Source organism: Bufo bufo, chromosome 6, assembly GCF_905171765.1.
Source record: "Bufo bufo chromosome 6, aBufBuf1.1, whole genome shotgun sequence".
NCBI classification, from domain to species: Eukaryota; Metazoa; Chordata; class Amphibia; order Anura; family Bufonidae; genus Bufo; species Bufo bufo.
The window spans coordinates 289,284,876-289,310,491 of record NC_053394.1 but is presented as its reverse complement, the minus strand read 5'-3'; positions in this window follow the sequence as shown (position 1 = coordinate 289,310,491).

Sequence of the window (25,616 nt, the reverse complement as noted above, 5' to 3'; positions counted from 1 at the left end):
ACTTGGGAATTCATTTTTCCTTCGATGATAGCCATCTGTCCAGGCCCTGACGCAGCAAAGCAGCCCCAAACCATGATGCACCCACCACCATACTTCACAGTTGGGATGAGGTTTTGATGTTGGTGTGCTGTGCCTCTTTTTCTCCACACATAGTGTTGTGTGTTTCTTACAAACAACTCAACTTTGGTTTCATCTGTCCACAGAATATTTTGCCAGTACTGCTGTGGAACATCCAGGTGCTCTTGTGCAAACTGTAAACGTGCAGCAATGTTTTTTTTGGACAGCAGTGGCTTCCTCTGTGGTATCCTCCCATGAAATCCATTCTTGTTTAGTGTTTTACGTATCGTAGATTCGCTAACAGGGATGTTAGCATATGCCAGAGACTTTTGTAAGTCTTTAGCTGACACTGTAGGATTCTTCTTCACCTCATTGAGCAGTCTGCGATGTGCTCTTGCAGTCATCTTTACAGGACGGCCACTCCTAGGGAGAGTAGCAGCAGTGCTGAACTTTCTCCATTTATAGACAATTTCTTTTACCGTGGACTGATGAACAGCAAGGCTTTTGGAGATACTTTTATAACCCTTTCCAGCTTTATGCAAGTCAACAGTTCTTAATCGTAGGTCTTCTGAGAGCTCTTTTGTGCGAGGCATCATTCACATCAGGCAATGCTTCTTGTGAAAAGCAAACCCAGAACTGGTGTGTGTTTTTTATAGGGCAGGGCATCTGTAACCAACACCTCCAATCTCATCTCATTGATTGGACTCCAGTTGGCTGACACCTCACTCCAATTAGCTCTTAGAGATGTCATTAGTCTAGGGGTTCACATACTTTTTCCACCTGCACTGTGAATGTTTACATGGTGTGTTCAATAAAAACATGGTAACATTTAATTCTTTGTGTGTTATTAGTTTAGGCAGACTGTGATTGTCTATTGTTGTGACTTAGATGAAGATCAGATCACATTTTATGACCAATTTGTGCAGAAATCCATATAATTCCAAAGGGTTCACATACTTTTTCTTGCAACTGTAGTTTCTGCTCTCTTCATCCAGCAGAGCTGAAAGTGCTCAGACTGGTTATATGGCCACATCTCTTACGCAGACGTGCCCCTACTTTCTTCCCTAAGGAGGGAGTACCACTCAAAACCCTCCTTTCCCCAACAGGGAGTAAACTAAAACTGGTTCTAACTGTTTTTTCCCTCCCTTGCTGCAGAAAGAGGGACTCGCCCATCTCTCTCCAGAAGGGAGGGCAGAATAGAACAGGATTGTTCCACTCTGAACTGCCATAACATTAAGACTATCTCTGCCAATGATGCTGCCACCAGGCTAATTACATGAACCATTATATTTAACATAGTTTTATATGTACATTTCTGGAGGACATAATGTAAATTATATCAGATGACATTATAAGAGGCGCTTAGAAGATAGTAGCAGGGTAGAGGAGTGTAGTAACACAACTCTGGGGTGTTACACCTCCTCTATCTCAAAAGGTGATCATCTGTTGTTACTATAACCCTGATGGTTTGCAAAACCACAGAACTTGACTTTGCCTTTCCCAAGTCCTAACTATGGCTGTTTGTAGTCAGATTTCCCCTGGACTTGAGTAGAGACGAATTATGTAACAACTAGACTGTTAACAGAAAAGATAGATGAAGCACATATCAGATTCACAGGCAACAAATACAGAGTAATACACTGACCATTAGAGGACACAAAACAGAACAGGCAATGGAACTGAAGGCATAGACCATTGGTATAGAGGAGGAGAGCGAGGAATGTAAGTAAGAGGAATCAAACCTGGCCGAACTGCTAAGTCCAGCAAGACAGTCAGAAAACCAAAACCTAAACCACAACCAGAAAGGTGAACCTACATCCAGGGGTGTACCTAGCCTTTCTGCTGCTTAGGCGAAAACTGAAACGGTAATGGCAATTTCTTAGCCTAACCTTTGCCACAATGAAAGCACTCATTTCCCATGGCCTTTCCGCTGCCCCCCCCCCTCTTGCCCTTACCTGGTGCTGCCTGCGGCGATCGCCTCACCTGACCTCACTGGTGGTGCACCCCTGCCCACAGCAAATACAACTACAATACAGACAACAATAAGACCATGGAATCAAGATTCACTCAAACAAAGCTAGGATTCAAGACTCTGGAAACAAAATGAACAGAGTTTTTGCTTTACCTGGCAAAAAGGCACAGAAACTAAAGGTATTTAAAGGCATAGCAATAAAAGACCTCCCAATAAAAACCAGAATTGATAACAGAACTACATGCAGGTGTAAGGCAGTGAGAAACAGGCAAGAGATCCCAGTTGCTCATAACTGAAATTCACTCTCAATGACTATAGGGCAGATACATAGCACTCGACTTTTTGGATGGTCTTACGGTGCTTTAAAATCCCTTTAAACATTAGCATATTAATCATCTGCTTATAGATATGTTATGGTCCAAACTGCAGAGATAATGAAGTTGAGATCTAATATACAGGTAGAAACCACACAGATTTAGGTCTCATGCACACGACCGTATGCCCTCCGAGACATACGCTCCGTGAGTGTGCCATATGTCCCGGAGCGGCATACATCGTGCGCACAGGAGCGCACAGCATCATAGGTTACTATGATGCTGTGCGCATCGGGCTGCCCGCGGGACTATTGTCCTGCACTCATATGATCTTATGAGTGCGGGACAATAGCCCCGCGGGTGGCCCGATGCGCACAGCATCATAGTAACCTATGATGCTGTGCGCTTCCGTGCGCACAATGTATGTCTCTCCAGGACATATGGCCCGCTCACGGAGCGTATGTCTCGGAGGGCATACGGTCGTGTGCATGAGCCCTTAGTAAGAGGCAATATAGTACATTTATGAATGCACATTTATTTAAAGAGGACCTTTCATCTGTTTTACTTATAGGAGCTAAATACCTGTACTTGCTGCCACCCGTTTTTTCTTTTACACATTGCCCCTACGCCCTGTTGCGCCCTCCTGAAGTTTTCTCGCTAAGTATGTAAATCCTGAGCATCGGTACAGGGAGGAGGAGATGCCAGGGTTTCACAATGGGCGCCTCCTTCTCCCTGGCTGTGCCGCGATCCAGTCAGATCGGAGGGCGTCACAGCTAGAGAGGTTTATCTTCCCTGGCTGTGAAGTCTCACTCCCAGAACAGTGATATTCTCTACTTTTTAGGCCCCAGGTTTAAGCTCACCACCACTCACCCCACACTTCTTTTCCTCTGGGCTAACATAATTTTCCACAGCCTCAGTAAACTCACCCAAGAGTTAACACCATCGAGGCTGATAGCATATAACTTCAACATATACTGCTTCATTGACGGCCACACAAAGCACCATAAGTCACCCTATTCCAGACTTACCAATACAAAGTGGTTACCCAATACCAAGCTCACTATCTGCTCTTTATTCCAGTCCACTAGCATTCCTCCTCCTTATGAACAAGCTTCCCCCAGGCTTCAGGCCACTGCTACCTCCCAGGTGGACAGGCTTCATGCCTAAACTTCTCATATGCCAACAGCAACTCCATTTGACACAAAACGCAGACCATCCATACTGTCGCTGATTGGCCACAAACCTCTACCTTATCACACCTTAGTGCTCCAGCCCAACATTGTGGTGTTGTCACCAAGCATATGTCACAGTCAGCACCAGGTTCTTCCTGAGTCATTGCTAATAACCGTACCTGACCCTGTAACTAACAAGAAGACTGTCATTCCTGCATCCTGCCATAGTAATATATTATGGTAGTGCTCAGATGAGCCATGACATAAAGGCAACAAGTATTTTTCACTTTATAAGATGCACCCGATGATAAGACGCACCCCAGATTTAAGAGGGGGGAAAATAAGAAAAAGATATTTTTCATCAGACCTCATATCAGATCCTCAGATCAGACCACTATAAATATCAGGACATCAGTTCAGATCTCCATAAATATCAGGACATCAGATCAGACCCCCATAAATATCAGGACATCAGATCAGGCCCCCATAAATATCAGGACATAACATCTGACTCACTTATCAGGACATCACATCAGCCCACAATGTCAGACCCCATCAGACCTTATATCAGCCCACATAGTGAGACCTCCATCAGACCTTATATCAGCCCACATAGTGAGACCCCCATCAGACCTCAGATCAGCCCACATTGTCAGACCCCTATCAGACCTCAGATCAGCCCACATTGTTAGACCCCATCAGACCTTATATCAGCCCACATAGTGAGACCCCCATCAGACATTATATCAGCCCACATTATCAGACCCCTATCAGACCTCAGATCAGCCCACATTGTTAGACCCCATCAGACCTTATATCAGCCCACATTGTCAGGCCCCCATCAGACCTTATATCAGCCCACATAGTGAGACCCCCATCAGACCTCAGACCAGATTAAAATAAAAACCATCTCTTACCTGTCCTGCGCTGCGGCTCCTCTCCACCTCTGGCAGAAGTCGCGCTCCCCTGTCTTTTCGGCCTGCGCTGCTCTGTTACCTGACTACGTGCACCGTCAGGTCATAGTGCGTGCCAGCCCCATGAATGAAGACCGGGAGGGTGAGTATTACAAGCTCTTGCAGCGTTTCACTCTCTACTCTCGGCACCTAAATCATACTAGTGAGCGCTTCCATAATGTAAGTGCTCACTAGTATTCGCTTTATAAGACGCACGGCCATTTTCCCCAGACTTTTGGGGGGGAAAAACTGTGTCTTATAAAGCCAAAAATACGGAGTATATAAAGTATAACATACACAACCTATATACATGTTCAAGCAGCAACAAATAAATACACAGATCTCTGAGCAGTCTTTCAGATAACCGTATAGTCAATTTATAGGATCATACAGCCATTTTTAAAGGATTCATGTTCAGTCTATATACAGCAAATGAGAACCTCCTTACAGATGGCCTAACCTAAAAATAAAAATATAGGTACGTACGTCAACCTTTGTAAGGAAATCTGAAGCCACAAGGTAAAAATAATACAACAGAAGCGGAAGTGTCCATAGTTTCTATATCGTGTTACATGCAGCAGAGAAGTATAAAGGAGCCTCATAGGCGCTGCTGATATACAATCATTTGAACTCAAGTCCTGCAAGTGCCTGAACTTATCTACAGGGTGGTCTAAAACTATGGAGATTCCTGAATAAATGGAGAATGGTGGTTTGGAATGCCATGTTACTAAAGGGAAGAGGGCAAATCTGTGAGGGGCAGTGTCCAACACGGTTGCTATTTTGAAAGCCGCCATCACGTCAATATTTTCAAGTGGGAAGAGATGCATGTGAAATATGTATCTGAGAGAATTTAATGAGTAATCCAAATCTGTGCTTTATTGTGTCATACCTTTATTCCCAAGATAACAGCCTGATGAACGTTTAAAAATAAAAAACAAAACCTTTATTAGAATCTGTTTAAAAATGGGGTAGGGAAACCCATATGTCCCAGTCTGTGACCATCAGGCAACTAGTCTTCACATAACACACAAAGGGGGGAGAATAAATAACCCCTCTGTATGTTTGGAAAGACCAGGCTAGAGCCTGACTTGCTAACTAGATTTGCTAGGGTATGCAAGTCAGGGAAACGGACACCAGTATCAGTGTGAGCGGATACAGAGTGTGTGTATACCCATAAATTGGTGGACTGTATCTAAGGGCAATTTCGGGTAAATACCCACTGGTCTAATTCTCAATACACTAAGTCTCACTACCTCTAACTAAATAGAGGTGTAGTTGGATTTGAGACCACTAAATATAGAGTTTAGATATATATATGGCCTATGGTCAGGACCTAACGTCGCAACTCTATGCCCACAGCCAATCCTGGCATGCAGTCACTCAGAGCTAGTATGTTTTAGCTCCATACACACAACAGCCAGTATATTTTGGCTCATCCATACATCACATACATACTCTCAGGCTGACTAAAAAGTTTGCATCTAGTGCAGTCCTGCCTAGAGAGCTGTGTCCTAGTTCATTTACAGCAGCTCTACGCGTTTCCACGTGATCTACACTTTGTCACACTTCTTCAGGAGCTTATTTTAAATGTATATGGCAAGACAGTTGGAGCCGCACTGTAGTGTGCTATGGCTCATGGCGCTGTAATGGCCGCATGCGGCCGACAGAACGCCGAGTTTATATGGACGAGGCCCCGCCCATCAGAGAAGGTGTGCAGGTAGCACCTCCAATCAGAAGTATGGGCGGGCACAATGGCTCCGCCCTCCGACCGGCCGATGCCGAAAGTGAAACTGGCACCTTCTAGCGCATATAGCGCTTATTACAGTAACAGGGGGAATGAAGATCGCGGCCCGCACAATGCCATTAGATCCAGAGCAAATCAGCTGGACGGGGTACCATAAGGATACATAAACCGAACCATCAGGTACCACTCACCATCCATGTCATGTGACATCCAAAGGGAGGGATTATATCAGTCAAAACACTGCCTACTGCACATCACAGCACAGATGCAGTATACAGATTCTATCCACATCATGCATAGATCTAGATAAGCATATATGCTGGATGCAGCAAATAGAAAAATGGAAAAAGGAACAATTGCATTTCCATGTTTGTAATAAAAGGCGGTATGAAGAATAGAAATCTATGCACCACTATAATACCAGACTTGCTGTTCTAATATGAAATAACACTTGCCCTTCCGTATATATAACAGGCCGTGTTTAAATAAAGCTGGCAAAGGATATGGACTCATTAAGCCCAAGTGGTTGAACTGTCTGCAGCTTGTATGTCCACATCGCTTCTTTTCGTAGTAGGGGTATATCAATATCCCCTCCACGAATTGACATTTTCACTTGGTCAATCCCCTGTACCTTTAACACATCAGGGTTTCCGTCATGCATGTCGCATACATGACTTCTGATTGGAGGTGCTACCTGCACACCTTCTCTGATGGGCGGGGCCTCGTCCATATGAACTCGGCGTTCTGTCGGCCGCATGCGGCCATTACAGCGCCATGAGCCATAGCACACTACAGTGCGGCTCCAACTGTCTTGCCATATACATTTAAAATAAGCTCCTGAAGAAGTGTGACAAAGTGTAGATCACGTGGAAACGCGTAGAGCTGCTGTAAATGAACTAGGACACAGCTCTCTAGGCAGGACTGCACTAGATGCAAACTTTTTAGTCAGCCTGAGAGTATGTATGTGATGTATGGATGAGCCAAAATATACTGGCTGTTGTGTGTATGGAGCTAAAACATACTAGCTCTGAGTGACTGCATGCCAGGATTGGCTGTGGGCATAGAGTTGCGACGTTAGGTCCTGACCATAGGCCATATATATATCTAAACTCTATATTTAGTGGTCTCAAATCCAACTACACCTCTATTTAGTTAGAGGTAGTGAGACTTAGTGTATTGAGAATTAGACCAGTGGGTATTTACCCGAAATTGCCCTTAGATACAGTCCACCAATTTATGGGTATACACACACTCTGTATCCGCTCACACTGATACTGGTGTCCGTTTCCCTGACTTGCATACCCTAGCAAATCTAGTTAGCAAGTCAGGCTCTAGCCTGGTCTTTCCAAACATACAGAGGGGTTATTTATTCTCCCCCCTTTGTGTGTTATGTGAAGACTAGTTGCCTGATGGTCACAGACTGGGACATATGGGTTTCCCTACCCCATTTTTAAACAGATTCTAATAAAGGTTTTGTTTTTTATTTTTAAACGTTCATCAGGCTGTTTTCTTTCAAATATTATAGGAACGTCTACCGATTTAATTCTCCCAAGTGTGTTATACCTTTATTCCCGCCACAGTTATTACCGACATCCTTTTTTTACCGATACAGATATGGCTGCGAGATTAATGTGCGAGGAGAGGACAGAGACTGTTCTGATCTCCCGGGAGTGCAGTACTGAGTCATTGCAGCGGATGTCAACACTCAACACCCTAACAGACCACCTATCCGCCATGGCGCAGTTGGCAAGTTACTTGCCAAATTTCTCCAAACAGGTTCTGTGTTGGACCTGCCAAAAAGTGGACGTAGCAAAATTGTCACAGATGATGCAACAACCATGGCCATCCTAGCGACCTTCAGCGAGAGCCCACATTGTAGCACCCGGGGTCTGTCACAGCAGAGCGGGGTGAGTCGAAACACAAATGTCACCCATACAAGATCCAGTTGCTGCATCATCTCAATGAGGACAATCCCGATCGTCGTGTTGAATTCGCGGAATGGGTGCCACAGCAATTGCAACAGAACCCACATTTCACAGAGACGGTACTGTTCAGTGATGATGCAAACAAAAGCATTTCAACTGAAGTGTTGCTCTCAGTGCATTGCGAAAGGGAGATTGCCTTGATGATTCAAAACAATGGGGAACACATCGAGCATATGCTGTTATGGATCGTTGTTGCGCTCCATGTCCATGACAATCTTGGCAGGAATAAAGGTACATCACATTTAAACACAGATTTGGATTCCTGATCAAATTCTCTATCAGATATATTTGTCACATACACCCTTTCCCATTTGACAATATCGACTTGGTTGCAAGATGGGTACGTTCAAAATGGCCGCCTTGTTGGACACCGCCCCTAACAGATTTGCCCCCTTCCCCTTAGTAACATGCCACACAGAGGATGGCATTCTAACTACCGGTTTCCATTTATTCAGATGTCTCCATATTTTTGGACCACCTTGTATAGATTCTGTGGTAACTACTGGTACAGTTCAAATTGATGCAGGACTAACCACTTTAAGACTACTTATCAGCTCTCCTGAATTGTCTGTTTTATTATAAAATGTTTTTATCATGTGAAGGGGCATAGCTGTAATAGCGGCAGACCATGTGACTGCTACGGGGCCCCTGGGAGAGGGGGGCCCCACGCAGAACTTGCTCTTCTCTTTCCTGCATGAAAACACTTAATTTTCATGCAGCTGCCACTAGGGGGAGCTCAATGAATAGAGATTACAGCTTCCATGGTAGTTGTATTAATTTCTATTCACTGAGCTCCCCCTAGTGGTGGCTGCAGGCAGCCAGCTAGCTTTGTAATAGAAGAGAAGCATGAGATGCGAATGTATTTTTGCCAGTTTTCTGGTGTAAATACATTGTATATTATCATGGTCAGAATGAGCGCCATGTATTTTTGAAGCACCAATTCCACTTTTGTTTTTTACAGAAAAGTCAAATGCAACTTTTGTTATTATAAAATTAAAAATTCTTCCATTTGATAAAAAAAACAACTCAATTTGTCAGAAATCTGGGGCATTGCACATGTTCTCCTTTGCCTGGGAGTGACTGACATACGTACACTATAAACCTAGGTGCAGGAGGCTCATACTAAGTTTAGCTATGGAGCCCTATGAGATCTGTGTACACACCTGATCATGGGTGTAACTATAGCCATTGCAGACATAGCACTTGCTATTGGGCTCAGAGTTTCAGGAAGCTCAGTCAGATGCAAGAACATTTTGCTGTTTTGTGGTTTATATAGCTTTAATGATTGCTACTTATGCTGCTTTTTAACATTTCCTACACTAGATAGTGGGGGCCCCATCTTATTTTGCTATGGGGCATTATGAATAATAGTTACACCAGAATTGTATATTGTGCTTTTCCTCTGTTATTCCACCTTGAAATATACCTGTGTGATGAACATGCAATTTTAGTGTTTAAAAAAAATGAATGCAGTAGATACTTTTAACATCCTTGGAAAGTAAATGCAAGGCACACTGCCACCTGCTGGTGCAACATAAAACTACTTGCCATTCTGTCTTTGAGCTACATTTAAAGTATAACTGTCAATTTAACCCTTTTTTTTAATGTGTAGGGACAGTAATGTTAAGAATGTTTCTAAAATACTTTGTTCGTCTAGTTTGTCCAATCTAGAGGGACCCCTTTGCAACCCTCTGAGGGTTGCTAAGGAGGATCTATCTTCAGCGTTCTACTGAATGCTGACTGCAAATAACGGAAAAATACAGAGGAAGGCTTCTCAGTCTGCCTCTACCTCCCTACATGTGCAGAAGATATTTTGCTATGGGTTTTTACTATATACTTTATTTTAAAGTATTTCCTATTTGTTATGCTGACAGTGCTGAATGCTGACAGCTCTGTTCCCCTATATCCTCTTAATCCATCCTTTGCTAATTAGTAAATGCTGGGAAAATAGAGGCGAGCGGGACTGCCAGTGATCAGAGCTGGCAGAAGAGCTAATAGGCAGGACACTTAGTACAGAGACAGTGAAATACAGTGGGGGAAATAATTATTTGACCCCTCACTGATTTTGTAAGTTTGTCCAATGACAAAGAAATGAAAAGTCTCAGAACAGTATCATTTCAATGGTAGGTTTATTGTAACAGTGGCAGATAGCACATCAAAAGGAAAATCGAAAAAATAACTTTAAATAAAAGATAGCAACTGATTTGCATTTCATTGAGTGAAATAAGTATTTGAACCCTCTAACAAAAAAAGACTTAATACTTGGTGGAAAAACCCTTGTTTGCAAGCACAGAGGTCAAACGTTTCTTGTAATTGATGACCAAGTTTGCGCACATTTTAGGAGGAATGTTGGTCCACTCCTCTTTGCAGATCATCTCTAAATCCCTAAGGTTTCGAGGCTGCCTCTGTGCAACTCTGAGCTTGAGCTCCCTCCATAGGTTTTCGATTGGATTAAGGTCCGGAGACTGACTAGGCCACTCCATGACCTTAATGTGCTTCTTCTTGAGCCACTCCTTTGTTGCCTTTGCTGTATGTTTTGGGTCATTGTCGTGCTGGAACACCCATCCACGACCCATTTTCAGTTTCCAGGCAGAGGGAAGGAGGTTGACGCTCAGGATTTCACGATACATGGCTCCGTCCATTTTCCCGTTTATGCGAATAAGTTGTCCTGTGCCCTTAGCAGAAAAACACCCCCAAAGCAAAATGTTTCCACCCCCATGCTTGACGGTGGGGACGGTGTTTTGGGGGTCATAGGCAGCATTTTTCTTCCTCCAAACACAGCGAGTTGAGTTAATGCCAAAGAGCTCTATTTTGGTCTCATCAGACCACAGCACCTTCTCCCAGTCACTCTCTGAATCATTCAGGTGTTCATTGGCAAACTTCAGACGGGCCTGCACATGTGCCTTCCTGAGCAGGGGGACCTTGCGAGCCCTGCAGGATTTTAATCCATTGCGGTGTAATGTGTTTCCAATGGTTTTCTTGGTGACTGTGGTCCCTGCTAATTTGAGGTCATTAACTAACTCCTCCCGTGTAGTTCTAGGATGCTTTTTCACCTTTCTCAGAACCATTGACACCCCACGAGGTGAGATCTTGCGTGGAGCCCCAGAGCGAGGTCGATTGATGGTCATTTTGTGCTCCTTCCATTTTCGAACAATCGCACCAACAGTTGTCACCTTCTCTCCCAGCTTCTTGCTAATGGTTTTGTAGCCCATTCCAGCCTTGTGCAGGTCTACAATTTTGTCTCTGACATCCTTGGACAGCTCTTTGGTCTTTCCCATGTTGGAGAGTTTGGAGTCTGCTTGATTGATTGATTCTGTGGACAGGTGTCTTTTATACAGGTGACTAGTTAAGACAGGTGTCCTTAATGAGGGTGACTAATTGAGTAGAAGTGTCTAACCACTCTGTGGGAGCCAGAACTCTTAATGGTTGGTAGGGGTTCAAATACTTATTTCACTCAATGAAATGCAAATCAGTTGCTATCTTTTATTTAAAGTTATTTTTTCGATTTTCCTTTTGATGTGCTATCTGCCACTGTTACAATAAACCTACCATTGAAATGATACTGTTCTGAGACTTTTCATTTCTTTGTCATTGGACAAACTTACAAAATCAGTGAGGGGTCAAATAATTATTTCCCCCACTGTACATAGTAAAACTCTTAGTAGGGAGGCAGTGGCTATGGCAGGGAGAGGAAAGGCAGGCTGAGAAGCCTTCCTCTGCATCTTACAGTTATCTGTGTGCCATGTTCAGTAGAACGCTGAAGCCAGATTCTCATTAGCAATTCTCAAATAGAGGGGGCCCTTCAAGGCTGTTTTTAATAAAATGAAACAAAATTCTACTATGAAGTACAGTATATTAAGAAGCTATTGACATCACTGCCCAGGGGTTTTCCGAGATTTTAATACTAATGACTAGGCTTCAGTGAATCGAGCTTCGAATCATAGTCTCCGTACAGCATTAAAATGCATAGTCTCCGTGGAGGCAAAATTTGTTTCAGCCGAAGTCAGTGAATGAATTCGGCATCCATTTCCGCATCTTTAAAAATATTTAAAATTAGGAATCCAAATTCAGGTTTGGTACCGCCTGGTACCTCGTTACCAAACCCAACTTCAGATTGCTATTTTCAAATGTTTTTAAAGATGCAGAAGTGATTACTGAATTCATTCACCAATGTCTTGTGCGGCTTCGACTGAAACTAATTTTGCCTCCACGGAGGCATTACATTTTAATGCTGCATGGAGACAGGTTGGACCTCCGCTGATCAGCTGTTTGAGAAGGCAGCAGCGGCGCTCCTGTGAGCACCATGGACTTCTCGCAGCTTACCAAGCACAGTGCCGTAAATCGTATAGCAGTTGTGCTTGGTATCACGCTCAGGCTCACTTACTTGAATGGGGCAGAGCTGTGCCTAAGCCATGTGACTGATAAATGTTGTCGTCACTGGCCTAGGCAAAGCTGGAGAAGGCTGCGAAGCTACTGTGAGTGTAGGTGCCTTCTCAAAAAGCTGATCGGCGGGGGATCCAGGGAGTCCGACCCCCACCGATCAGATACTGATGACCTATCCAGAGGATAGGTCATCAGTATTAAAATCTTGGAAAACCACCTTAAAAAAAAATTGAAATGGCATACATTTTAAAAATAACTCCACACAGAACAACAAGTAATTTTATTTCTTTCCAGCAGGAGGCAGTGTGCCCTGTGTTTACATTTGAAGGACATTAACCCCTTCCTGCATTTGAAGGACATTAACCCCTTCCCGACGCAGCCATTTTCCATTTTTTCATTCTTTACTCCCTGTGCCAAAAACAGCACTTTGTCCATTTTTTTTTTTTAGCTGCCCACCATATTTGATAAATACTATTATATTTTAATAGTTCTGGCATTTCTGGCCACAGCAATACCAATGATCTTTATTTCTTTATTGTGTATTTATTTTTATTCGAAAAGTGGGGAAAGAGAGTGATTAGAATTTTTTATTCTAGTTAGGTTTTTATGTTTTAAAATGCTTTTATTACTTTAATTTAGCTTTGTTTTTTAACCCCGTAGGGGACTTCAACATACAACAATTAGATCGCTTACAGCTATGTGTCTATGCAAACAGTTGGATAGGGAAGTCGCTGGTGAATAGTGTTGAGCGAATCGAAGCATCCGAAGTGGAAATCAATCCAAAGTTTAGGAAAAATTTGATTTGCCGCAAACCTGAATCTTCTTGCGCTTTGTGGTAAAGAATCAATTTTTTTTCTAAAATGGCTGCTGCATATGTTACAAAGTGAAAGTAAGAAGCCTGGGAACATGATATGGCCCATAATGCTGTGCAGCCAGCCAATTATCAGTTAGCCGTTCCCTGTGATGTCACAGCCCTATAAAAAGCCTCATCCCGCACAGTATCTGCCATTTCACTGTGAGTTGAGCTTAGGGAAAGATAAGATAAGTGACAAGAGCTTATGCGCTAGGGACAGTGTTTTAGAAATCTTTTAATTGTAGAATATTGGATAGGGACAGTGCAGGGAGATTATAGGGAGAGTTTTTAGACGCTTTTATGGAGTTTTCACATCACGGGGGTTCACTGTGTGCTAAAAATGACATAACGTCTTATTCCGCGGCTGAATACGCAGATACCAAACTTGTATGTATTTTTTAATAAAACCTTTAAAAAAATATCAACATTTTCTTTACATTACAATTTTCTGACAGCCTAAACTTTTTAATATTTTGGTCTACAGAGCTGTATGAGAGCTTGTTTTTGCTGGACGGAATTTAGATTTTGTTGGTATGACTTTTTGATCCCTGTTATTCACTTTTTTAGTGGGGAAAAATTGACAAAAAAAAGGCAAATTGTGTGTTTTTAAAAAAAATTCTCAGTGCATATGAAATTTTTATTAATATTTTAATAGTTCAGACATTTTCAAATGAGGCGATACCTAATATGTTTTTTATTGTTCATATATTTTTATATGTAAAATTGGGAAAGGGGGATGATTTAAACTTTGAATTTTTCACACGAGCGAGTTTTCCGCGTGGGTGCAATGCATGATGTGAATGCATTGCACCCGTTCTGAATCCTGACCCATTCGTTTAATGTTTTCACGCATCACTTCTGCGTTGCGTGAAAATCACAACATGTTCTATATTCTTAATTTTTCACGCAGCCCTGGCCATAGAAGTAAAGGGGCTGCATGAAAAACACATTATATCCGCAAGCAAGTGTGGGTGTGATGAATTTTTCACTGATGGTTGAAGAGATGTTTGTAAACCTTCAGTTTTCTATCACGCACGTGAAAAACGCAACAAAACGCATTGCACCCGCGCGGAAAAAACTGAACAACTGAACGCAATCGCAGACAAAACTGACTGAACTTGCTTGCAAAATGGTGCGAGTTTCACTGAACGCATCCTGACCTAATCCGTCACGCTCGTGTGAAAGAGGCCTTAGGCCCCTTGCAGATGAGCGTGTCCGGATTAGGTCCAGATGCGTCCCGGTGCATTGCGGCAAACCCGCGCGAGTAGGTACGCAATTGCAGTCAGTTTTGACTGCGATTGCGTTCCGTTGTTCAGTTTTTATCGCGCAGGTGCAATGGTTTTGCATGTGCGTGATAAAAAAACCGAATGTGGTACCCAGACCCGAACTTCTTCACAGAAGTTCAGGTTTGGGTTCAAGGTTGTGTAGATTGTATTATTTTCCCTTATGGAACATGGTTAATGCAGAATGCATAGTACAATAGGGCTGGAGGGGTTAAAAAAATATAATAATAATTTAACTCACCTTAATCCACTTGTTCACGCAGCCGGCATCTCTTCTGTCTTCTTTTGTGAGGAATAGGACCTTTGATGACATCACTACGCTCATCACATGGTCCTTCACATGATCCATCACCAATATGGATGTATTTTGCGGAACAGAACAGCTGGCCCCTAATAGAACAGTACTATCCTTGTCCGTAATGCGGACAATAATAGGACATGTTCTATTTTTTTGCGGAACGGAAATACGAAAATGGAATGCACACGGAGTACATTCCAGTTTTTTTGCAGACCCATAGAAATAAATGGTTGCGTATATGGTCTGCAAAAGAAACGGAACGGAAACGGAATGAAAATACGTTTGTGTGCAAGAGGCCAAATAGAGATCTTATTAGGGTGAATAGCATTTTGATGGCCTCCTTGCTGTGCTGTGCCTCGTGCACAGCGCAGCAGGGAGGTTACCATGGCAGCAATGGGAAGATTCAAAAGTTTCCAGGCTGCCATGGTAACCAATCATAGCCTCATGGTTTCGGAGCCCCATCCCTCTACCTTACCTCACAAATGCCGTAACCGGTGTTGATCGTGGCATCTGAGGGCTTAAATGACGGGGTTTAGCGGGATTGCCATTCCCTGTCATTGCAGCTGGGTGTCTGCTGTAAGATACAGCCAGCACCCGCTGCCTATGGAGCGGGCTCAATGCAGCAGCCAGCTCCATATATTCTCTCAGTCACCATGACGTACAGGCTTGGCTTTACAGATAGACATATAAAAAATAGGAAGAGAGAGATTATCATCCCGCTGTATAGAGCGCTAGTGAGACTACATCTGGAATACTGTGTCCAGTTCTGGAGACCCCACCTAAGAAAAAATATAGATAAAATGGAATTGGTGCAAAGGCGGGCTAAGAAAAACTGTGGAGGGTCTGAAGCATAAAATTTACAGTTGTGTTCAAAATAATAGCAGTGTGTTTAAAAAAGTGAATAAAGCTCAAAATCCTTCTAATAGCTTCTATTTCCATACACAGAAATGCATTGGGAACACTACACATTCTATTCCAAATCAATACATGAAGATAAATATATCAAATTTGTGTTGTTCCTCTAAAAAAAATTAAGAAAAGTGAATATTAGACTGTTCAAAAAAATAGCAGTGTTTGTGGAAAATGTTTTAAGATTTTGCTTTCCTTTGAATCACTTAACTAATATTTAGTTGTATAACCACAGTTTCTGAGAACTGCTGTACATCTGTGTTGCATGGAGTCAGCCAACTTCTGGCACCTGTGAACAGGTATTCCAGCCCAGGATGATTGGACTACATTCCACAGTTCTTCTCTATTTCTTGGTTTTGCCTCAGAAACTGCATTTTTGCTCCACGGCATAGTGTCAGACTCTGAAATCACCTCCAAGTCATCCTGCTTCGACTGAGAGGAGGAATCAGCCATCCAATCCACAATTTCATCCTCTTTCTCCTCAACTATAATGTTGCGCAATTCTGAAGCCAGCAGGGACTACTGTGGCCTAGTACTACTACTACTACTACTACTACTTCTGGACTTATAGTTGGAGCTGCTACTACCCACATTATTTCGTTTGGAACCCTTCTGTAGCTCAGACATTTTTGTGCCTCTCAGATAATGTTGTGCGCTAATGTTGTATATTGGTGTAGATATCGTCTCTTTAAAGATGGTGCCCGCTCTGGAGTGGAGCGAGTGCCATAGCTGCCAGGTGCCTGATGTCTGAAGTAACAGAAAATTTGTGCTTTTTACCCAGAAACAACTCCAATCTTGTCCATATATGTGGTATTGGGGGGCCCCCCAGAGCGTATAGCTTGGGGGGCGCATGGGAACCTGATCACTGATTCTTTTGGTGGTCTTATTGTTTTGGCTGTTAGGTCTATTTTGTGTGTCTCCCCCCCCCCCCCCCCCCCCCCCCCCTTTATTTGTGTTTACAGGTCTTACCTGAGGAGAAAATCTGGTTCCAGCTGGTCTGTTCCAGTGACAGGTGTCTGAGAGTTAGCTGTTCTATTGGTCAGCTGTCCAGCGGCGGGAAGAAGTCCATCAGCTGATTGAATGACAGCTCCTGTGGCGGGAAGCCTGCGGGACATCGCTATTAGTCATCAGCAGTTCTAAGAAGACCCGGACCTGTGCAGAAGATATAGGAACTACTGCGGCAGCTCATCTTGAAGGCGGAATCGGCGAGCGGAGTAGAGTGGCTGCGGCATCAGCGAAGCAAGCGGAGCGGCCATTGCTGAAAGAGGAGGAGTAGGCGCCGGAGAATGCCCTGATGAGGGAGGCGGAGTCTGTTGCACTGCCCAGCAAAAGACCCAGACGGAAAAGCATGCGTATTCTCCGCCTCCTGAGGCAGGCAGTAGGAGGGCCCGATCAGGAGAGAGTCCGGAAGTGGATTCTGCGTCACCGGCCGGCGCTAGAAGACGTCATAGAAAGGCGGCGAGTAGCTCAGCACCCGGAAGTACTCAGCACCATCAAGCAGCGGTGAACTACAGGAATACATCTGAACCAGCGTATCATCAAGAAGAAGCGGCGATATTGGATCCTGATCTTCAATGGGTTTACAGCTTACCTGGACACAGCAAGGTAGAATCCTCTACTACGGCACCGGCTGCAGTTCCTGAAGTCATTGGTGAATTTCCTGGCAGCAAGCTGAAACTGAAGTTCCCTCAGTCCTTGGTTTCTGGGCAGGAGGTTCCATCTAGTGGTTAGAAACTACGTGTACAGTCTGTGTCTAATTTATTATGTAACCAGAAGTTTGTTTCAGGTTTATATCACCTTTTTTCAGATGTTATTAAGAAGGAAAATACTAACTCACCAGCTGGGGTTGGGTTAACCATCCAGCAGCTGGGAAATTTAGCCAGTCTATAGCCAGCGCTCCTAATCTTGATAGGGGTTTGGGGGGTATCTGAAGCCTGTGTTAAAGAGGCGTTATCCTGTGAGGTTTCTCCTCTAGGTTTTCATTTATCATCAAATATTAAGGAGCGTATTTGGCGATTAGAGTTTATAGATATAATGTCTTTATTACCTTCTAGAAAGGAGCATCATTTAAGTAGTGACAAAAAGGATGTGAAATCAGAGGAAACTAGAAAGCGTAGTCAGCCGCGCTCTTTTAACAATTGGCTGCAAGCGTTTTGCATTTATGCATCAGCTTTAGGTAAGACATTTCCAGTTAAGTGCTGTGCTCTTTTTTAGCACTTGGATATAATTCTGGAAGCATATCGTAATTTTGGTGGAATGGCCTGGTTCCATTATGATGAGATGTTCAGGCAATGCTTCCTCAAAGATCTGCTCCTCTGAATCAGGTTTCTTCTTCGCAAAACTTGAGGAAAGGAGTTTGCTTTGCTTTTAATGAAAGTGCTTACAAGTGGTTAACTAACTGCCGCTATAAACATGAATGCTCCTTTTGTGGGGGCACCCAGAGACCAGGCGAAAGCTAGATGAATTATTGATGGTTTTACAGAAGGGTTTCCTGAATTCAAAGGTGAGGGGTGTTGTCTAGTAGATCATTTAATATCTGTAGTTAGGGAGAAGACCAATAAAGAATTGTTTAGTGATAGAAGAGCAGGCCCTCTTTTGAGTCTCCACCGTTTGTGAATTTTCGGTTATCTACTTTGGATATTGTCCCTGAGGCCTCTTTCACACGGGCGAGATTTCCGCGCGGGTGCAATGCGTTCACCTCACGCATTGCACCCGCACTGAATCCGGACCCATTCATTTCTATGGGGCTGTGCACATGAGCGGTGATTTTCAGGCATCACTTGTGCGTTGTGTGAAAATCGCAGAATTCTCTATTTTGTGCGTTTTTCACGCAACGCAGGCCCCATAGAAGTGAATGGGGCTGCGTGAAAATCACAAGCATCAGCAAGCAAGGATGCGGTGTGATTTTCATGCATGGTTGCTAGGAGATGATCGGGATGGGGACCCGATGATTATTATTTTCCCTTATAACCTGGTTATAAGGGAAAATAATAGCATTCTTAATACAGAATGCTTAGTAAACTAGCGCTGGAGAGGTCAAAAACAAATAATAATAATAATTTAACTCACCTTAATCCACTTGTTCACGCAGCCCGGCTTCTCTTCTTTCTTCTTCTTTGCTGTGCAGGAGGAAAAGGACCTGTGGTGACGTCACTGTGCTCATCACATGGTCCGTCACATGATCCATCACCAGGGCCGGTGCAAGAATTTTTGCCAACACAAGCGAAGCTACATTTTGGCTCCCCCCCCCCCCCCTTTCCGCAGCTCAGCTGGCCCTGATCCCGTCTGCATCAGCTGGCTTCTCCTATGTGTGGTCCTGGTATCTTCGCTCTGCTTCAGACAATCGCTGGTTTGAGGACCGGGTTTTTCTCCCTATAAGACGCACCGGCCCATTAGACGCACCTAGGTTTTAGAGGAGGATAATAAGAAAAATATATTTTCCATTACACCTCAGGTCAGACCAGCAATCAGACCCCCAATGTTAATCAGACCTCAGATCAGACCCCCAATGCCTCAGATCAGCCCCCCATGTCAGCCATCAGCCCCCCAAGCCAGCCATTATGCCCCCATGCCAGCCATCATACCAGCCATCATGCCCCCATGTCAGCCATCATGCCCCCATGTCAGCCATCATGCCCCCATGTCACATTTCTCCCCCTCAAGGCCTCTGTGTCACATTTCTCCCCCTCCATGTCCTTTACCCAGGTCCTGAAGAAAGAAGAAAGAAGAGAAGCTGGGCTGCGCGAACAAGTGGGTTAAGGGGAGTTAAATTATTATTATTATTATTTTTTAACCCCTCCAGCCCTATTTTACTAAGCATTCTGTATTAAGAATGCTATTATTTTCCCTTATAACCATGTTATAAGGGAAAATAATACAATCTACACAACAATGTGAAAAGGACAAAGAAATGGCGGCTCATCTGGGGGATCCCTATGGGTAGGTGCACTCCTCAAGGATCACCCAGTTCCAGAAGAAAATAGCATATAAAGTAGAAGAGGGGCACTCAAAAATCAGGGAGCCCAGGACAGCAAATGCATATATAGTAGTATATTTAATAAACACCAATAGGACTCAATAGACACTTCTAGCATAAAAAACATATAAATGCATAAAATACATAAAAATCACATAGGAGGTGGTAGGCAGATAATAAATATTTTAGCACATCTGTGGATGGACAGAACTATTGGATCAAGTCTATGGCTCCTATGATGGCCAAGCAGAGCCTTAGTTGGACAGAACTAGGAGACTTGATTGTGAGATGTACTGCCCGTACTGGAGGTACTGTATACTAATGTTCCATATAGGGATAGAAATACTGCAAATGGAGGAAATGTATCCCCTGTTGGTATATAGCATCTGAGATCAGCGCTCACAGGAGTATGTCCGTATCTCAACTTGGACAGTGTTTGAGAAAAGAACACATACATTACGATGGTAGGCCAGTGAACCGATTCTCAGTTCAAGTCTTACCGCCCGGAGGTAGATGGTTGTTGAATATCTCCTCTGTTTCACCGCCAGACTGGTTACCGGCGTCCCGTGTAGTCTCGCGATATTCTCGTGGCGTCCCACGTGACTTGGCGGTGGTTCCTCGTGATTCGGAATTTGTGCACGGGATCGGGCAGTCTTATGCTGCAAAGGAAGCGTTGATTGGTTCCGATTCTCCAAATAGATGGTATGATGAGGAGTTAAGTCTGTACTCCTGGTGGTATGATGCACCCTAAAAAGGAAGCCGCTTGCGGCAAAATCCATACGATTCCTTGCTTGCTACTCCCCTTCTTCAGTTCTGTCCAACTAAGGCTCTGCTTGGCCATCATAGGAGCCATAGACTTGATCCAATAGTTCTGTCCATCCACAGATGTGCTAAAATATCCATTATCTGCCTACCACCTCCTATGTGATTTTTATGTATTTTATGCATTTATATGTTTTTTATGCTAGAAGTATCCATTGAGTCCTATTGGTGTTTATTAAATCTACACAACACCTAACCCAAACCCGAACTTTTGTGAAGAAGTTCGGGTCTGGGTACCAAACATGGCGATTTTTCTCACGTGCGTGCAAAACACATTAAAATGTTTTGCACTCGTGCAGAAAAATCGCGCATTTTCCTACAACGCACCCGCATCTTATCCGGGTGAGTACAGGTTAATTTATCATTTGTCTTTCCCTGTTGATAATTCTCTTAATGATGAAAATCTGTTTCCTATGCATCTTTTGATCAGGCAGTTCTATTGTTAAGACGTTATGGACAGGGGGCAATGCTGGCAAAGGTTTGATATTAAAGCAGCATTCAGGCTTTTGCCAGTTAATCCTTCTGGTTTTAATTCGCTGTGTTTTTATTTTTGATGGTAAGTTTTATTTTGACAAATGTTTACCTATGGGCTTTGCTAAATCTTGTTCATCTCTTTGAATCTAGTTCAGGTGTCGGTTCCGGAGGGTGGAGTTTTTGCACCACCTAGATGATTTTCTGTTCATAGGTTTTCCGGATTCTGCGTTATGTTCTCAACTGTTACAGTGTTTTCTTGATATATCTTGTAGTTTTGGTATTCCTGTTGCTGTTGAAAAAACTATTTCCCCTTGTTCTTGTTTAGAGTTTTTAGGTATAGTAATAGATAGTTCTAAGATGGAATTCCGTTTATCTGAGACTAAACTAGAATCTTTAAGATTTAGTTTGGTGTCTTTATTAGCTCAGAGTAAATGTACTTTGAAAGAATTGCAATCTTTGTTGGGCTCTTTAAATTTCGCTTGCAGGATTATACCAATGGGCCGTGTTTTTTCTAAGAGGCTATAGTTTGCTACAAGAGGTTTGCGGTCACCTAGGGCGCGTATCAGATTAACGAGACCTCTTAGAGATGACATGGTTATGTGGCTGGAATTTTTGGGTAAATTCAACGGCAGGAGTTGTTGGCAGGAGGAGTTTCAGGATTCTGATGCTCTTCAGTTGTTGTGGTTTTAATGCTTTCTGGAACAATAAGTGGGGTGCTGAGAGGTAGCTGTCTTTTTGGGTTGAAAATAAATTCACTGTTAATATTGTTTTGTTAGAATTATTTCCTGTTTTGGTTGCAGTAGTAGATTGGGGTTCATTTTTCAGAAATAAGAGAATTCTTCTGTTTTCTGACAATAAAGTGGTAGTCTTTGCGATTAATACGTTATCATCAAAATGTGAAAAGACGGTTCGCCTGTTAAGACATTTAGTTTTGTGCTGTATGACATTTAATATATGGTTGAAAGCAAAGTATATGGAGGGTAAATCTAATGACATAGCCGACTCTTTATCTCGTTTTCAGTGGATGAGGTTTCGGGAGTTGGCCCCTTCAGCAGATCAAGTAGGGGTGCCGTGTCCTACACATCTATGGGACCTGCTGCGAGATTAATTATGGATAGCATGACGTAATTCCATTGCACCTCGAACATGGGCTTCATATGCATCTGTATGGAATGAGTGGTTGTTATTTAATCAGTCTGTGGAATTTGGCCAGTCTATTAGTATAGAAAATTTAGGTTTGATGTTTGTTTCTTCACTTATTGCCCAAAAACTTTCAGTGTCTTACATTGCTAAAATGAATGCTGGTGTGTCATTTCTTCAGAGGGTATATGGGCAGTCACCTTTATCAGGTATGTTTATTATCAAACAAGCTTTGAAAGGGTATGGTAAGTCTATTTTTAAGGCTGATTTGAGGCGCCCAATATCTTTAGATATAGTGGAAAAATTAATAAAGGTGCTTGCAGATGTCACAAGGGATCATTTTGAAATGGTTTTATTTCAGACTGCGTTTATTTTGGCTTTCTTTGGTGCTTTTGGGATTGGCGAATTAGTTTCTATGTCAAGAGTATCTGGGCCTGGCCTTTTTTTTTATCAGATGTTGCAGTTATGGAGGAAAGGGTTTATATAAAAATTAGACCAAAAATTGATCACTTAGGTCATGGGCAGGTAATTTCTTTGAACAGATGGTCTAACTCCGCTTTGTGTCCAGTCTGAGCTGTTATAGCTTGGCTACAGTTAAGAGCGTCTGTTCAAGGTTCCTTTTTATTGCATTCTGATTTCAATTTAATTATTTGCTCAAGAAATGCTTAAGTACCTTGCAAATGATTCATCTTCGGATATCCTCCCATTCCTTCCGAATAGGTGCAGCTACTGAAGCGGCTGGAATGGGATTGGAGGATGCGATCATTAAAAGAATAGGTCGCTGGACTTCTAATAAATTTAAATTAGACCAGATTTAGTATTAGTTTGATCTGATATTTTACAGGTGTCCAATATATAGTGTGGGTTATTGGACATCCCTTTGTTTATTGGGCACAGAAGAGAGCCAAGAAAATAAATTATACAAAAAATGTATCCTTTGATTCAAATCATTTACATATCTTCTGGTTCGGAGTCAGGGGTTTGCAATGGATAGACCTATTGAAGTTGATTCAGAAACTGATGTTTAAATGGCCGTTACCACATGTTTTAATTGTTCATGCGGATGGGAATGACATAGGTAAAGTCAAAACATTAGATTTGTTATGTAGAATGGAGCAGGATATGGCCTTGTTAAAAAATTCATTTCCAGACACTGTTCTGATTTTCTCAGAAATTGTTCAGCGATTGTCATGGTCACCTGAAGAAGGTCGGCCATTTGAAAGGATCAGGAAAAGATTAAATAGTGCAATGTGCAAATTTATGCCCATTATAGGAGGTATAAGCTATAGACACAGTGACCTGGAGGGTTTCATTCCGGGTCTATACAGATCAACCAATGTACATCTGTCTGATGTTGGATTGGATATTTCAATTTGGGTCTGCAAAATTCTCTTGAGAGGTGCCGGTGTTGCTTTATTTTTTTTTGGGGGGGGGGGGGGGGGGCATGACTCTGCGAGTCATGGCTTGTGGGATATGGTCGCCCAGCTAATGCTGGGTGAACTTAGTGGTCGATATTCAATGATTGTTGGTTTAATTATTTATTGGTGGTTGATTTATTGAATTATTTATTAAATATTTATACAGTCAGGTCCATAAATATTGGGACATGGACACAATTCTAAAAATTTTGGCTCTATACACCACCACAATGGATTTGAAATGAAACGAACAGGATGTGCTTTAACTGCAGACTGTCAGCTTTAATTTGAGGGTATTTACATCCAAATCAGGTGAACGGTGTAGGAATTACAACAGTTTGCATATGTGCCTCCCACTTGTTAAGGGACCAAAAGTAATGGGACAATTGGCTTCTCAGCTGGTCCATGGCCAGGTGTGTGTTATTTTTCATACTAGGCCACGTCTCTAACTCCACCCAACGCATAGTTATACACACCCAGTCCCCTTAATTCCCAAACATAGTAATTATTCCCCCTTTGTGCCAGCACACAGTAGTAATGCCCACACTATGCCCCTTCACAGTAGTTATGCCCATATGTGTCCCCTTCACAGTAGTTATTCCCATATGTGGCCCTTCACAGTAGTAATGCTCACATTGTGCCCCCAAAATAGTTATGCCCATTTGTCGCCCCTTCACAGTAGTAATTCCCACACTGTTCTCCCTTTACAGTAGTTATGTCCACATTGTGCCCTCTTCACATTAGTAATGCTTACATGTACCCCTTCACAGTAGTTATGGCCAGATATGTGTCTCCTTCACAGTAGTTATGTCCATATATGTGCCCCCTTCACAGCTGCTATGCCCAGATATGCCCCCTCACAGTAGTTATGCCCAGATGTGCCCCCTCCACAGGAAGTAGAAAAAAACAGTAAACCCTCACTTAGTTCCTCTGATGATCAGAGCTCCCTAGCAGCAGGATACTGTTACACAAATTGCGCTCTTGTATAGGAGGAGCAGAGTAATGATGGCCTTGCGGTTCGCGGCGAACTTTGCTTGTTCGCGATTCGCCAAACATGCGAACATATGGCGATATTCGCGCCCGCCATAATTTTTTACATTGTGAAGAACTTTGACCCATGACACATCCATCAGGTGGTACAGGACAGCCAATTGAGACGTTTCAGCAAATAGACCCGATCTGGCCGCCATTTTACATTCAGTCTTTTGTCAGTGTAGGGAAAGGTTGCTGTGTGGAGCAGGGACAGGCTGTTAGGGACAAAAACGCTATCAAATAGGTCCACAAAAGTCCTTTTAAGGACTGATATAGGTGTACTATTGATAGGTGTGCAGTACAGAGGGGTGTACTACACTTATACTTTCTAACATAGAAAGCATATTATAGTGGATTTGTATTGTGCAGCAGTTGTGTGCGGTTCTGCAGCGATACTGCAGCTACACAGAGTGACAAACGCAATTAGAAAAAATAATTATAACTGGTGTGATATACCAGTCGCCCCCCCAAAAAACTGATAGAAGCGGGGTGTTATATACCAATAATATACGGTACTTTCTATATAGTGCATTTAGGTACAGCAGAATTTGTTTGCGGTTTTGCTGTGTTCCTTCTGCTACACACAGTGACAAACGGCATTGGAAAAAATAATTAGAACTGGTGTGATATACCAGTCGCCCCCCCAAAAAAACTGATAGAAGCGGGGTGTATACCAATAATATACTTTCCATATAGTGCATTTGGGTAGTGCAGCATTTGTTTGCTGTTTTGCTGTGTTCCCTCGGCTACACACAGTGACAAACGGTATTGGAAAAAATAAACTGGTGTGCTCATGTGCGTACGCGAAAATTATATTGCCGTTATTTCGCA